The following is a 14,540-nucleotide window of genomic DNA, read 5'->3' on the forward strand; positions in this document are numbered from 1 at the left end:
TATATATATATTATATATATACGTGTATATCCAAGTAAAACTCTTTGCCTGTCTCTGAAACCTTAATATCACTTTGGTGAATTGTATAAGATTTTTTTTAATCACTTTTTTATTATTTACAGAAATGTCCTAAGTAGATTATACATATAATATATGAAAATAAGATGTTGGTCTTTAGCTGTCTGTGTCTAAAATGAACCATCTCCTTATTCATGATTTTCCTACAAAAATGACATGAATCGTAAGAACCTTCAGATGTTTCTATAAACTGGTTTTTTCTGTGTCCAATGTTAACCTCTCTAGGTCACTCTACTTATACCGCCATAGCTCTACAGATTGGGATGACATTACTTACAATTTCAGTGTGTTTGTAGAATTGAATGTTCTTTAAATATCAAGTAGAAATAAAGTCAGTTTCATCTTTAAAAATGTGAATTTAAAAAAAATTATTTTCATTTTTTTTTTTATTATCTTTCCTGTAAATTCTTTCCGGGAAAGTTCTAGAATGTCCCCATGTTGTGATAGAACTGACTTGTTGAATATGCCATCTTGGTAAGTGTTTTACAGCGTTTGCAACTGCATGAGGTCATATGAGCATGAAGGACACATTTAAACATTTTCAGTTTGGTAGAAATTAATTTTTAAATTTGCCCGAGTGACTCATATCGATTTTGGACCACCAAATGATCTTTAATGTTAATAACTTGTTCACAGGACCTACAAGATTTTTCGCCCTTGTCTGAGAAGGTTAGACGTAAGATCTTACTTGCCATAAGACCAGGGGTGTGGCTGAAAGGCAGAAGTAAGAAGGAGCCAAAGAGTAGCAGTAACTGGGGAGGGGGGGAGGTAAACTCTCATTACAATAAATAGTCGAGGGGTCAAGGTGAAATTAGGGTCGGGAAAGAGAGAGCAGGTTTTTTGTCGGTTTCGTTGTTTTGTTGTTTGGGGGTTGTTGTTTGTTGTTGTTTTTTTGGGGGGGTGGCTTTTTGTTACTGTAGGTGTTTTACACACAAATTGGGTCAGTTAGGAAGCCGAGCCTGGGAGTCAAACGTCAAGGAGTTCAAATCTGGCGGGGAAAAAACCTTCAAGGAGAACCAGGGAGACAAGAGCCACAAGGAAAAGAGAACTGGTCAAAGGACGACACAACAGCCGCAAGGAAAAGAGAACTGGTCAAAGGACGACACAACAGCCGCAAGAAAAAGAGAACTGGTCAAAGGACGACACAACAGCCGCAAGGAAAAGAGAACAGGTCAAAGGACGACACAACAGCCGCAAGGAAAAGAGAACAGGTCAAAGGACGAAACGAGCAGACGTGACAGCAGCCTGGCCCAAAGATCAACAACTACAGCACAGAACACAACACAGCAACTGACTGGGGACAAGCTAGAAAAGTTTAAAGTTGGGCTATAAAATACTAGGGACGAACTAAAAAATATTTAAGTTAAGGTATAAAATTCTGGGAATCAGCTAAAGATTATTGAAATTTAGCTAAAAAATAGTGGGGATGAGCTAAAAAATATTAGGTTGATCTATAAAATGCTGGGGATGAGATAAAAAATATTAAAGTTGAGCTATAAAATACTGGTATGAGATTTTTTAAAAAATAATTAAATTTGAGCTATAAAATACTGGGGATGAGCTAATGAAATACTGGGGATTATAGAGAAAATTGTGGGGACGAGCTAGAAAATATTAAAGTTTAGCTATAAAATACCGGGGACGAGATAGAAAATTCCAACGTTGAGCTATAAAATACTATGGTTGAGCTAGAAAATATTAAAGTTGAGCTATAAAATACTGGGGAAGAGTTGAATATATCAAAGTTGAGTAATAAAATACTGTGGACGAGCTAGAAAATATTGGGAACGAGCTAGAAAATATTAAAGTTCAGCTATAAGATACAATTAACGCAGCAGCTAGAAAATATCAAAGTTGAGCTATAAAATACTCGGTATGAACTAGAAAATATTAAAATTGAGCTATAAAATACTGGGGACGAGCTAGTAAAATACTGGGGACGAGCTAGTAAAATACTGGGGACGAGCGGACGAGCTAGTAAAATACTGGGGACGAGCTAGTAAAATACTGGGGATTGTATAGAAAATTGTGGGGACGAGCTAAAAAATATTATAGTTGAGCTATAAAATACTGGGGATGGGCTAGAAAGTATAAAAGTTGAGCTATAAGATACTCGGTATAAGCTAGAAAATACTAAAGTTGAGCTATAAAATACTTGAAATGAGCTAAGAAAATATTAAATTTGAGCTATAAATTAGTGCGGACGAGGTAGAAAATATTAAGTTGATCTATAAAATATTGGGTATGAGATATAAAATATTAAAGTTGAGCTGTAAAATATTGGGGATGAGCTAGAAAACATTGAAGTTGAGCTATAAGATACAAGGCAGCAGTTAGAAAATATTAAAGTTGAGCTATAAAATGCTGAGGCTTAGTTAAAAAATATTAAATTTCAGCTATGAATTACTGAGGCATAGTTAGAAAATATTAAATTTCAGCTATAAAATACTGCGGACAAGCTAGAAAATATTAAAGTTGAGCTATAAAATAGTGGGGAAAAGTTGAATATATCAAAGTTGAGCAATAAAATACTGGGGACAAGCTAGAAAATATTAAAGTTAAGCTATAAAATACTGGGAATGAGCTAGAAAATATTAAAGTTGAGCTATAAAATACTGGGGACGAGTTTTAAAAAATATTAAAGTTGAGTTATAAAATACTGGGGATGACCTAGTATTAGTATAATACTGAGGATTATATTGAAAATTGTGGGGAACAAATAGAAAATATTAAATTTGGGAAATTAAATACTTGGGAAGAGTTAAATTTATCAAATTTGAGCAATACAATACTGGGGACGAGCTAGAAAATATTAAAGTTGAGCTATAAAATACTGGGGATGAGCTAGAAAATATTAAAGTTCAGCAAAAAAATACTGGAGATGAGCTACAAAATATTAAAGTTGAGCTAGAAAATACTGAGGATGAGACACAAAATATTAAACTTGAGCTATAAAATACTGGGGATGAACATGTAAAATATTCGCAATTAAATAGAAAAATGTGGGGACGAGCTAGAAAATAGTAAAATTGAACTATAAAATATCGGGGATGAGTTACAAAATATGAAAGTTGAGCTATAAAATAGTCGGGAAGAGCTAGAAAATATTAAAATTGAGAGAGAAAATATTGGGAACGAGCTAGATCTAGAAAATATTAAAGTTGAGCTATAAAATACTATGGATGAGCTAGAAAATATTAAAATTGAGCTATAAAACACTGTGGAAGAGTTGAATATATCAAATTTGAGCAATAAAATACTGGGGACGAGCTAACAAATATTAAAGTTGAGCTATAAAATACTGGATATGAGCTAGAAAATATTAAAGCTTAGCTATAAAATACTGGGGATCAGCTAAAAAGTATTAAAGTTGAGCTGTAAAATACTGGGTACGAGCTAGAAAACATTAAATTTGAGCTATAAAATTGTTGGGATGAGCTAGAAAATATTATAGTTTCGCTATAAAATACTGCTGATGAGCTAGAAAATATTATAGTTTAGCTATAAAATACTGTTGATGAGCTAGAAAATATTATAGTTTAGCTATAAAATACTGTTGATGAGCTAGAAAATATTATAGTTTAGCTGTAAAATACGTTGATGAGCTTATGAAATATTAAAGTTTAGCTATAAAATACTGTTGATGAGCTTATAAAATATTATAGTTTAGCTATAAAATACTGTTGATGAGCTTATAAAATATTAACGTTGAGCTATTATCTACTGGGGACAACCCAGAAAATATTAAAGTTGAGCTATAAAATGCTGGGTAAGAGTTAAAACATATTAAGTTTGAGCTATAAATTAGTGCGGACAAGCTAGAAAATATTAAGTTGATCTAAAGAATATTGGGGATGAGCTAGAAAAATTTTAAGTTTAGCTAAACAATACTGAGATCAGCTAGAAAATATTAAAGTTGAGGTATTAAATACTACGGATGAGGTAGAAATATCAAAGTTGAGCTATAAAATATTTGGGGATAGCTATAAAATATTGTGAACGAGGTAGAAAATATCATAGTTGAGCTATAAAATACTGGGGACGAGTAAGAAAATATTTAGGTTGAGCTATAAAATACTGGGGAAGAGCATGCAAAATATTTGGGATTAAATAGAAAATTTTGAGGAATAGCTAGAAAAAATTAAAGTTAAGCTTTAAAATACTGGGGACGAGCTAGAGAATATTAAAGTTGAGCTGTAAAATACTTGGGACACGCTAGAAAATATTTAAATTTAGCTATAAAATACTGGGGAAGAGTTGAATAAATCAAAATTGAACAATAAAATACTGGGGATGAACTAGAAAATATTAAAGTTCAGCTATAAAATACTCGGGATGAGCATGTACAATATTTGGGATTAAATAGAAAATTGTGGGGATGAGCTAGAAAATATTAAAGTTGAGCTATACTATGGATGAGTTACAAAATATTAACTTTCAGCTATAAAATACGGGGGATGAACTAGAAAATATTAAAGTTCAGCTATAAAATACTCGGGATGAGCATGTACAATATTTGGGATTAAATAGAAAATTGTGGGGACGAGCTAGAAAATATTAAAGTAGAGCTATAAGATACTGTTGATAAGCTAAAGATATTAAAGTTGAGCTATAAAATACTATGGATGAGCTACAAGATATTAACTTTGAGCTATAAAATACTGTGGATGAGCTAGAAAATATCAAAGTTGAGCTATAATATACTGGGAACGAGCTAGAAAATATTAAAGTTGAACTATGAAATACTTATTCTTTGCTAGAAAATATAAAAGTTGAGCTATAAAATACTGAGGATGAGCTAAAACATTAAATTTGAGCTATAAAATATTGGGGATGAGCTAGAAAATATTAAAGTTGAGCTATACTATGGATGAGTTACAAAATATTAACTTTCAGCTATAAAATACTGGGGATGAGCTAGAAAATATTAAAGTTGAGCTATAAAATGCTGAGGACGAGCAAGAAAATATTAAAGTTGAGCTATAAAATACCTGGAACGAGCTAGAAAATGTTAATATTTAACTATAAAATACTGGGGATGAGCTAGAAAATATCAAAGTTGAGCTATAAAATACTGGGAACGAGCTAGAAAATATTAAATTTGAACTATGAAATACTTATGTTTAGCTAGAAAATATTTAATTGGAGCTATAAAATGCTGGGGATAAGCTAGAAAATATAAAAGTTGAGCTATAAAATACTGGGTATAAGCTAAAACATATTAAATTTGAGCTATAAATTAGTGCGGACGAGCTAGAAAATATTAAGTTGAGCTAAAAAATATTAAAGTTGAACTATAAAATACTGTGGAAGAGTTTAAAATATCAAAGTTGAGCTATAAATTACTGGGGATGAGCTTGAAAAAAATAAAGTTGAGCTATAAACCACTAGGGATGAGCTACAAAATATTAAATTTGAGCTAAAAAATACTGGAATGAGCTAGAAAATATTAAAGTTGAGCTATAAACTATTGCGAATGAGCTAGAAAATATGAAAGTTGAGCAATAAACTATTGCGAATGAGCTAGAATATACTGGGGATGAGCTACAAAGTATTAAAGTTGAGCAACAAGATACTGGGGACGATTAAGAAAAATTTAGGTTGAGCTATAAAATACTGGGGATGAGCATGTAAAATACTTGGAATTAAATAGAAAATTTTAGGGACTAGCTAGAAAATAATAAAGTTAAGCTTTTAAATACTGGGAACAAGCTAGAGAATATTAAAGTTGAGCTATGAAATACTTGGGACAAGCTAGAAAATATTAAAGTTGAACTATAAAATACTGGTGCTTAGCTAGAAAATATTAAATTTGAGCTATAAAATACTGGGGACAAGCTAGAAAATATAAAAGTTGAGCTATAAAATACTGGAGGTGAGCTAGAAAAAATAATAAAGTTGAGCTATAAAATACAGGGTATGAGCTAGAAAATATTAAAGTTGAGTTATAAAATACTGGGGATGAGCTAGAAAATATTAAAGTTGAGTTATAAAATATTGGGGATGAGCTAGAAAGTATTAGGGTGGAGCTAGAAAATGTCGGAGATGAGCTAGAAAACACTGGGGAATATTTGGGATAAGCCAGAAAATATTGGAGAGGTGCTAGATTTTAATACTGGCAATTTTTGGGGATAAGCTGAAAATACTGGGGATTAGTTAGCTACTACATACTAAATAGAAGAGACCAGGTCACAATCTTTTGACTCAGTTGTGGCGGAACAAACTCAAACACCACATGCACACCAAATTAAAAGTGGGAGAGTCAGCGATCTGTGAATGAGGACACGACCAAGAAATAAATACTTAGGATAAACTAGAAAATAGTGAGGATGATGTAGAAAATATTAAGGTTGAGCTAGAAAATACTGAGGATGGAGCTAGAAAATGCTGGAGATGAGCTAGAGAATTTTATGAATGAGCTAGAAAATACCGAGGAACACTGGGGATGGATCTAGAAAGTTCTGGGGGTGGAGCTAGAAAATATGGAGGATGAGCTAGAAAATAGTGGGGAATATTCGGGATTAGCTAGAAAATACTGGGGATGAGTTAAAAAATGATGGGGATTAGCTAGAAAATATTAAGGATGAGCTAAAAAAAATACTGGGGATCAACGAGAAAATATTAGGGATGAGCTAGAAAATATTAATAATAAGCTAGAAAAAAATAGGAATAAGCTAGAGAATAGAGGGGAATATTTCGGAGGAGCTAAAAAATATTAGGTATGAGCTAGAAAATACTAGGGAAGTGCTAAAAAATACTGAGGATCAGCTAGAAAATACTGGGAAAGTGCTAGAAAATATTAGGGATGAACTAGAAAATACTGGATATGAGCGGAAAAATACTGGGGATGAGCTAGAAAATATTGTGGTTGAGCTAAAAAATAGTGAGAATGAGTTAGAAAAGCTTAAAGGTGAGCTATTGAAAGCTTGGGATTAGCTAGAAAATATTAGTCATGAGCTACAAAATAATAGGAATGAGCTAGAAAAATGTGGGGAATATTTGGGGTGAGCTATGAAATATAAGGCATAAGCTAGAAATTCTTGGGAAATGCTAAAAAATACTGGGGATTAGCCAGAAAAAACTGGGGATGACCTAGGAAATACTGGAGAAGTGCCAAAAAATATTAGGGATGAACTAAAAAATACTGGGATGAGCTAGAAAATACTCGGGATGAACAAGGAAGTACTGTTGATGCGCTAGAAAATATTAGAGATGGGCTAGAAAATAGTGGGGGTGAGGTAAAAATTAGTGGGGAAAAGCTTGAAAATATTAAGGTTCAGCTATTAACATATTGGGGATGGAGTTAGAAAATACTGGGGATGAGCTAAAAAAAAATACTGGGGACGAGCTTTAAAAAATATTAACAATGAGCTAGAAAGTTTTAGAGATTAGCTAGAAATTTATAAAGATTAGCTAGAAAATATTGTGGATGAGATACAAAAAATATTGGGGACGAGATCGAAAAGTCTGAGGGATATTGGGGATAGGCTAGAAAACATTGAGGATGAGATTTAAAAAATACTTTGGATTAGCTAGAAAATGTTAGGAATGAACTAAAAAATATTAGGGATGGGCTGAAAAATAGTTTGGATGAGGTGAAAAACATTAGTGATGAGATAGACAATACTTTTATTAAGCGAGAAAATACTGTTGATGAGCTAGAAAATTTTTAAGTGGAGCTAGAAAATACTGGGGATTAGTTATAAAATATTGGGGATGAGCTAGAAAATACTTGGGAATAATAATTGGGATAAGCAAGAAAATATTGGCAAAGTTTGGGGATCAGCTAGAAAATATTGAGAATGATCTAGAAAATATAAGGGATGAGCTAGAAAATACTGGGGAAGTTATAGAAAATATCAGGATAGAACTAAAAAATACTGGGTATAAGTTAGAAAATACTGGCGATGAGCTAGAAAATCCAGGGGTGATCTAGTAAATATCAGGAATGAGCTAGAAAAAAAAATAAGGATGAACTACAAAATAGGATGAGGTGAAAAATATTATTGATGAGCTAGAAAATACTGTGGTTGTGCTAGAAATAACTGAGGATGAGCTAGAACAGTTTAAGGTTGAGCAAGAAAATATTGAGGATGGTCTAGAAAATAGTGGGGTTGATCTAGAAAATGCTGGTTGTGATCTAACAGATATCAGGGTTGAGCTAGAATTTACTGGGGATCAGGTAGAAATTTTTAGAGTTGAGCTAGAAAATGTTGGAGAGGAACTAAAAAATACTGGGGAATATTTGGGATAAGTCAGAAAATATTGGAGATGTGTTAGAAAATAATGACAAATTTAATTATCTAGAAAATACTGAGAACTACTGAGGATGAACTAGAAAACATAAGGGATGAATTTGAAAATACTGGGGATGAGCTAGAAAATACTGGGAATTAGCTAAAAAAAATACTGGGAATTAGCTAGAAAATACTGGTTCGAGCTATAAAACATTAGGGATGAGTTAGAAAATATTATGGATTAAGTAGAAAATACTGGGAATGAGCTAGAAAATATTGTGGAGAAAATTGGGGGTAGAAAATATTGGGGATGTGATACAAAATGTTGGGAATGTACTAGAAAATGTTGGGAATTAACTAGAAAATATTTGGGAAGAGCAAGAAAATGTTTGGGATGATATGAAAAATATTAGTGATGAGCTAGAAAATACTGAGGATAGCTAAAAAATTTAATGTTGAGCTATAAAATACGTGAAATGAGTTAGAAACTATTGGAGATGAGCTAGAAAATATAAGTGTTGTGCGAGAACAAATTGGAGATGAGCTAAAAAATACTGGGGAATAAATGGGATAAGTAAAAAAAATACAAAGTTTGTGGATCAGCTAGAAAATATTGGGAATGATCTAGAAAATGTTAGGGATGAGCTAAAACATATAAATGATGAGCTATAGAGTACTGGGGATTGCCTAAAAATTACTGAGGGTGAGCAAAAAAATAATTAGGAATATACGAGATGAGCAAGAAAATATTAGTGATAATCTAGACAATACCGGGGATGAGCTAGAAAATATTAGAGATGAGCAGTAAAATGTTGGGGATGAGCTTGAAAATGTTGGGTATGAGCTAGAAAATATTATGGAGGAGCAGGAAAATACTAGGGACGAGCTAGAAAATATTAGTGATGATCTAGAAAATAGTACGGGTCAGCTTAAAAAATATTTAGGATGAGCTAAACAAATTTTAGGGATGAGCTAGAAAATATTAGGTATATGCTAGAAAATATTAGGGATGAGCTATAAAATGCTAGGGATGAGCTAGAAAATATTGGGTATGAGATTTTTTTAAATATTGAAGATGAGATAGGAAGTCTGTGAAATATTAGGCATGAGCTAGAAAATGTTGGGGATTGGCTACAAAATATTGGGGATGTGATAAAATATAGATCTATTGGGGTTGAGCTAGAAAACATTTAAAGATATAAATATGTTATCGCTGAGAATTGTTTTTTTTAACCAAAAACTGTTGAGGAAAATTTTTTTAAATCTTGGAAATATTAAGGATAAGGTAATTAGGGGTCATGAGATAGAAAACACTGGAGATGAGCTAAAAATGTTGGTAATAAAATAGAAAAGGTTTAGGAATATTGGGGATGAGTTAGGAATTAATATTGGGGATGAGTTAGGAATTAATATTGAGGAAGAGCTAGAAAATATTGGGGATGCTGTAAAAAAATATTGGGGATAAGCTTTTTTTGTAAATATTGGGGATGAGACCCAAAAAAAATTGGAGATGAGCTCGAAAGTTTTACGGATTAACTAGTAAATATTAGGGATGAGTTAAAAAATATCAAGGGACGAATTGAAAAATATTGCAGCTGAGCTAGAAAAAGTTGAAGACGAGATAGAAATGTGTGAGGACCATTGGAATTTTCAAAATTAGTTGGGATACGCTAGAAAATATTGGGAATGAGCTAGAAAATACGGTGATGGAGCTTGAAGATAGTGGAGATGAGCTAGAAAATACTTTGGATAAACTAAAAACTAGTGGGGATGATGTAGAAAATATTAAGGTTGAGCTAGAAAATACTGAGGATGGAGCTAGAAAATGCTGGAGATGAGCTAGAAAATTTTACGAATGAGCTAGAAAATACCGAGAAACACTGGGGATGGAAACAGAAAGTACTGGGAGCGGAGCTAGAAAATATGGATGATGAGCTAGAAAATAGTGGGGAATATTCGGGATTAGCTAGAAAATACTGGGGATGAGTTAAAAGGTGATGGGGATTAGCTAGAAAATATTAAGGATGAGCTAGAAAATACCGAGGATCAACTAGAAAATATTAAGGATGAGCTAGAAAATATTACTGATGAACTAGAAAATAACAGGAATAAGCTAGATAATAGTAGGGAATATTTGGGATGAGCTAGAAAATATTAGAGACAAACTAGAAAATACTGGGGAAGTGCTTGAAAAAATACTGGAGATGAGCTAGAAAATGTTATTAATTAGCTAGAAAATATTGGGTATGAGCTAGAAAATACTAAGGATGAATTAGAAGATATTGGGGATGATATAGAAAATATTAGGGATGAGGTAGAAAATAGTGGGGGTGAGGTAGAAAATATTGGGGATGAGATGAAAAATAATGGGGATGAGCTAGAAAATGTGAATGAGCTAGAAAATATTATGGGTGAGCTAGAGAATATTTGGGATGAGATGAAAAATAATTGTGGGGTGGGAGGGGGGTAGCCAGAAAATGTTTGGGACGAGATAGAAACGTCTGGGGACTGTTGGATTTTTCCACAATAGCGGGGATGAATATTGGGAATTTGCTACAAAATACTGCCATTAGCCTAAAAATAGTGGATATGATGGTTGAGCTAGAAAGTACTGTCGTTGAGCGGAATATACTGGGGAGGAACTAGATATGAGTGGGGATGAGATGGAAAATAATCAGGATGAGATGGAAATAATCAGGATGAGATGGAAATAATCAGGATTAGATAGAGCGTAAACAAATCTATCATAAGGGGAAGTAAGCAAAGCTTTAATAATTCTCTCCCTTACTGAATTCTACATAAACGTTAAAAAATGATATCCCTAGGTGGAAATTAGACCAGATCTTTTCATAGAAACTCTGAGGTTGTCAAGTAGTAACACATGGTTTTGTTTTCTTCATTTTGATCATTCCTGCCTAAGACGGCCACCTGTGTTCTACGGCCACTTTTCTCTGACTGTGTGTGGCCGTTTTCCACAGGTTCTACTGTAGAGGGACAGAGGAGACTGGTGTCTGCAACTTCTTTGAGCGCCTTTGGTGAGCGCGATTTGCAGTGAGGTTTTTACAGAGGGCAAACAGCGGCCGCCGTAACAATGTACGGTCTTGGGATATTATGAACCAAGTCTGGGAAATTATGAACCAAGTCTGGGAAATTATGAACCAAGTCTGGGATATTATGAACCAAGTCTGGGATATTATGAACCAAGTCTGGGATATTATGAACCAAGTCTGAGAAATTATAAACCAAGTCTGGGATATTATGAACCAAGTCTGGGAAATTATGAACCAAGTCTGGGATATTATGAACCAAGTCTGGGAAATTATGAACCAAGTCTGGGATATTATGAACCAAGTCTGGGATATTATGAACCAAGTCTGAGATATTATGAACCACGTCTGGGATATTATGAACCAAGTCTGGGATATTATGAACCAGGTCTAGGATATTATGAACCAGGTCTGAGATATTATGAACCAGGTCTGAGATATTATGAACCAAGTCTGAGATATTATGAACCAAGTCTGAGATATTATGAACCAAGTCTGGGATATTATGAACCAAGTCTTATATATTATGAACCAAGTCTGGGATATTATGAACCAAGTCTGAGATATTATGAACCACGTCTGGGATATTATGAACCAAGTCTGGGATATTATGAACCAGGTCTAGGATATTATGAACCAGGTCTGAGATATTATGAACCAGGTCTGAGATATTATGAACCAAGTCTGAGATATTATGAACCAAGTCTGAGATATTATGAACTAAGTCTGGGATATTATGAACCAAGTCTGGGATATTATGAACCAAGTCTGAGATATTATGAACCAAGTCTGGGATATTATGAACCAAGTGTATACTTTCCCTACAACATGTTAGAAGGCGAATAGAGTCTATAGTGCGCGCAGTAATTGATGCATTTTTTTTTATTTCTTTGTGAGAGATATCAGCTTAGCCCAAAGAGGTTATAAATAGAACTAGAGGTGTTAGCTGAGACGTCACGAGTGTCAAACTTGAGGGGCGCGCCGCCAGGCCAGTCGGTGCACAGTAACACTTTTCTGTCACAGATTGATGATACTGGGCCAAGTCTTGTGATGTTGATTTCTTTGTCATGTGATTTTCCTATCGCTAAAATGTAGGCCCTTCTCGCTGGGATTCGTGTAATTGTTCAGCTTTACATGATCCAGAGAATCTCCAAATAATGCAACAGGGCCTTTTCCACGGTGAGACCATATGTGTGGGTAAAATTCCGAGAAAAAAAAAGTATGAAATGGTTTGGATGATCACTTGTTAACCCTTTAGTGCTGAAGCGTTTCCATTTATGTTTTAACAAAGCAGATAAAAATGTTCATTGAAGAGAGATTGAAACAAAGCCACAATACATTGACCCGTATTTGGAATCAGAAACTGCGTTCGTTGCAAATGCGCCTTTCAAATGTATCCCCTATAAATCTGTAGAAAGAAGTGGCAGTGAATTCGTTTGTTGGAACACATGGGAAATTCTACGTCTACACAGCAGTGAAGGGGTTAAATTTTTATTTTTTTAAACATAATTTCATTGAAATCTTTTTCTGTGCGTTGCTTAAACAGTATGTCTAGATTTCGCACCACTGACCACAACAAAGTGCTTGTATCGGCCCTCTGGCATCAGGAATGTGACTGAGAGGCTGCTAGAAGCTTCACCTGCAACTCTAGCTCACCTTCAACTACTCCAATGCCGGCTGAACGAAAAAGAACCACTGTCGATGGTGTAGAGATGAGAGAATATAAAGTAGCCAGCCAGGCGTAACTACCCACCAATACGACCGGTAAAACATTCTGTCTCATTTGTGGAACCGATGCCAAACAGCATGTGCAACAGCAGCAGCAGGAGTTCGTGGAAGATGGGGTGTTGTGTAGCCAAACACCATAGCCAATCAGCGCCAATTTGAGAAAAGATTTGTGAACGTATCTGCTCTCTATCAGAAGCTTTAAGTGCCACTGGTTCACTCCCCTACTCCACTTACATTTTCTTTTTCAATCACTGTCTCTGTTAGTCCCGGCGGTCTGTTTGTCTGTCTGTTTGTCTGTCAATTTGTCTGTCTGTTTGTCTGTCAATTTGTCTGTCGGTTTCTCTGTCGGTTTGTTTCTCAGCGCAGTTTTTCCTCCTTTCATGTCAACGTCTATCTCTGAGACTGTTTCTTTACAAACACATCCCCACCTCTCTCTCTCTCTCTCTCTCTCTCTCTCTCTCTCTCTCTCTCTCTCTCTCTCTCTCTCTCTCTCTCTCTCTCTCTCTCTCTCCCTTCTTTTTTCCCATGATCAACCTCCCCTTCCTCGTGTGTGTCTCTCTATTTAACTCTATCAAAGATATTTACATGAACAAGCATCCGGATATCAAAATAGTGAAAATGATCACATGATCAACAGATTACAGTTGGTTGTTCAAAGCACAAAAGGCGACAATAACTATCTCAAGTTTCTGAGCAGTGATAAACACGAACTAAGCAATGGAAATATTTGTGAAACCTTTGAACACACACAAACACCTCTAGGGAGAATGTGGAACAGATTACAGAATATGACCCGACACTCGTCCAACTTCCGAGAGCGCTAAGGTAATAATAACATTAGGCTATGCTGGCAAGGAGATACATTTAATTCAATAGTGTCTGAACAAATTATGCACGTATAAATGTAGGCTATCAATGGACAGTAGAAGAACGTATACAGACGTAGGCTATCAATGGATAGTAGAAGAAGGTACAGACGTAGGCTATCAATCCACAGTAGAAGAACGTGTAAATGTAGGCTATCAATGGACAGTAGAAGAACGTATAGACGTAGGCTATCAATGGACAGTAGAAGAACGTATATAGACGTAGGCTATCAATGGACAGTAGAAGAACGTATATAGACGTAGGCTATCAATGGACAGTAGAATGGCGCTGTGCTGATAGGTGCTTGATCGCCACAGACATGAGAAAGTACAACAGCTTGGCTTGATCCCCACAGACATGAGAAAGTACAACAGCTTGGCTTGATCACCACAGACATGAGAAAGTACAACAGCTTGGCTTGATCCCCACAGACATAAGAAAGTACAAAAGTTTGTCTTGATCCACACAGACATGAGAAAGTACAAAAGCTTGGCTTGATCCCCACAGACATGAGAAAGTACAACAGTTTTTTCTATCAGACTCTCCAAATCTGTGCCGTCCATTATCGCATTCCGGGCACGCG

Source organism: Aplysia californica, unplaced genomic scaffold (genome assembly GCF_000002075.1).
Source record: "Aplysia californica isolate F4 #8 unplaced genomic scaffold, AplCal3.0 scaffold00091, whole genome shotgun sequence".
In the NCBI taxonomy this organism is placed as follows: Eukaryota; Metazoa; Mollusca; class Gastropoda; order Aplysiida; family Aplysiidae; genus Aplysia; species Aplysia californica.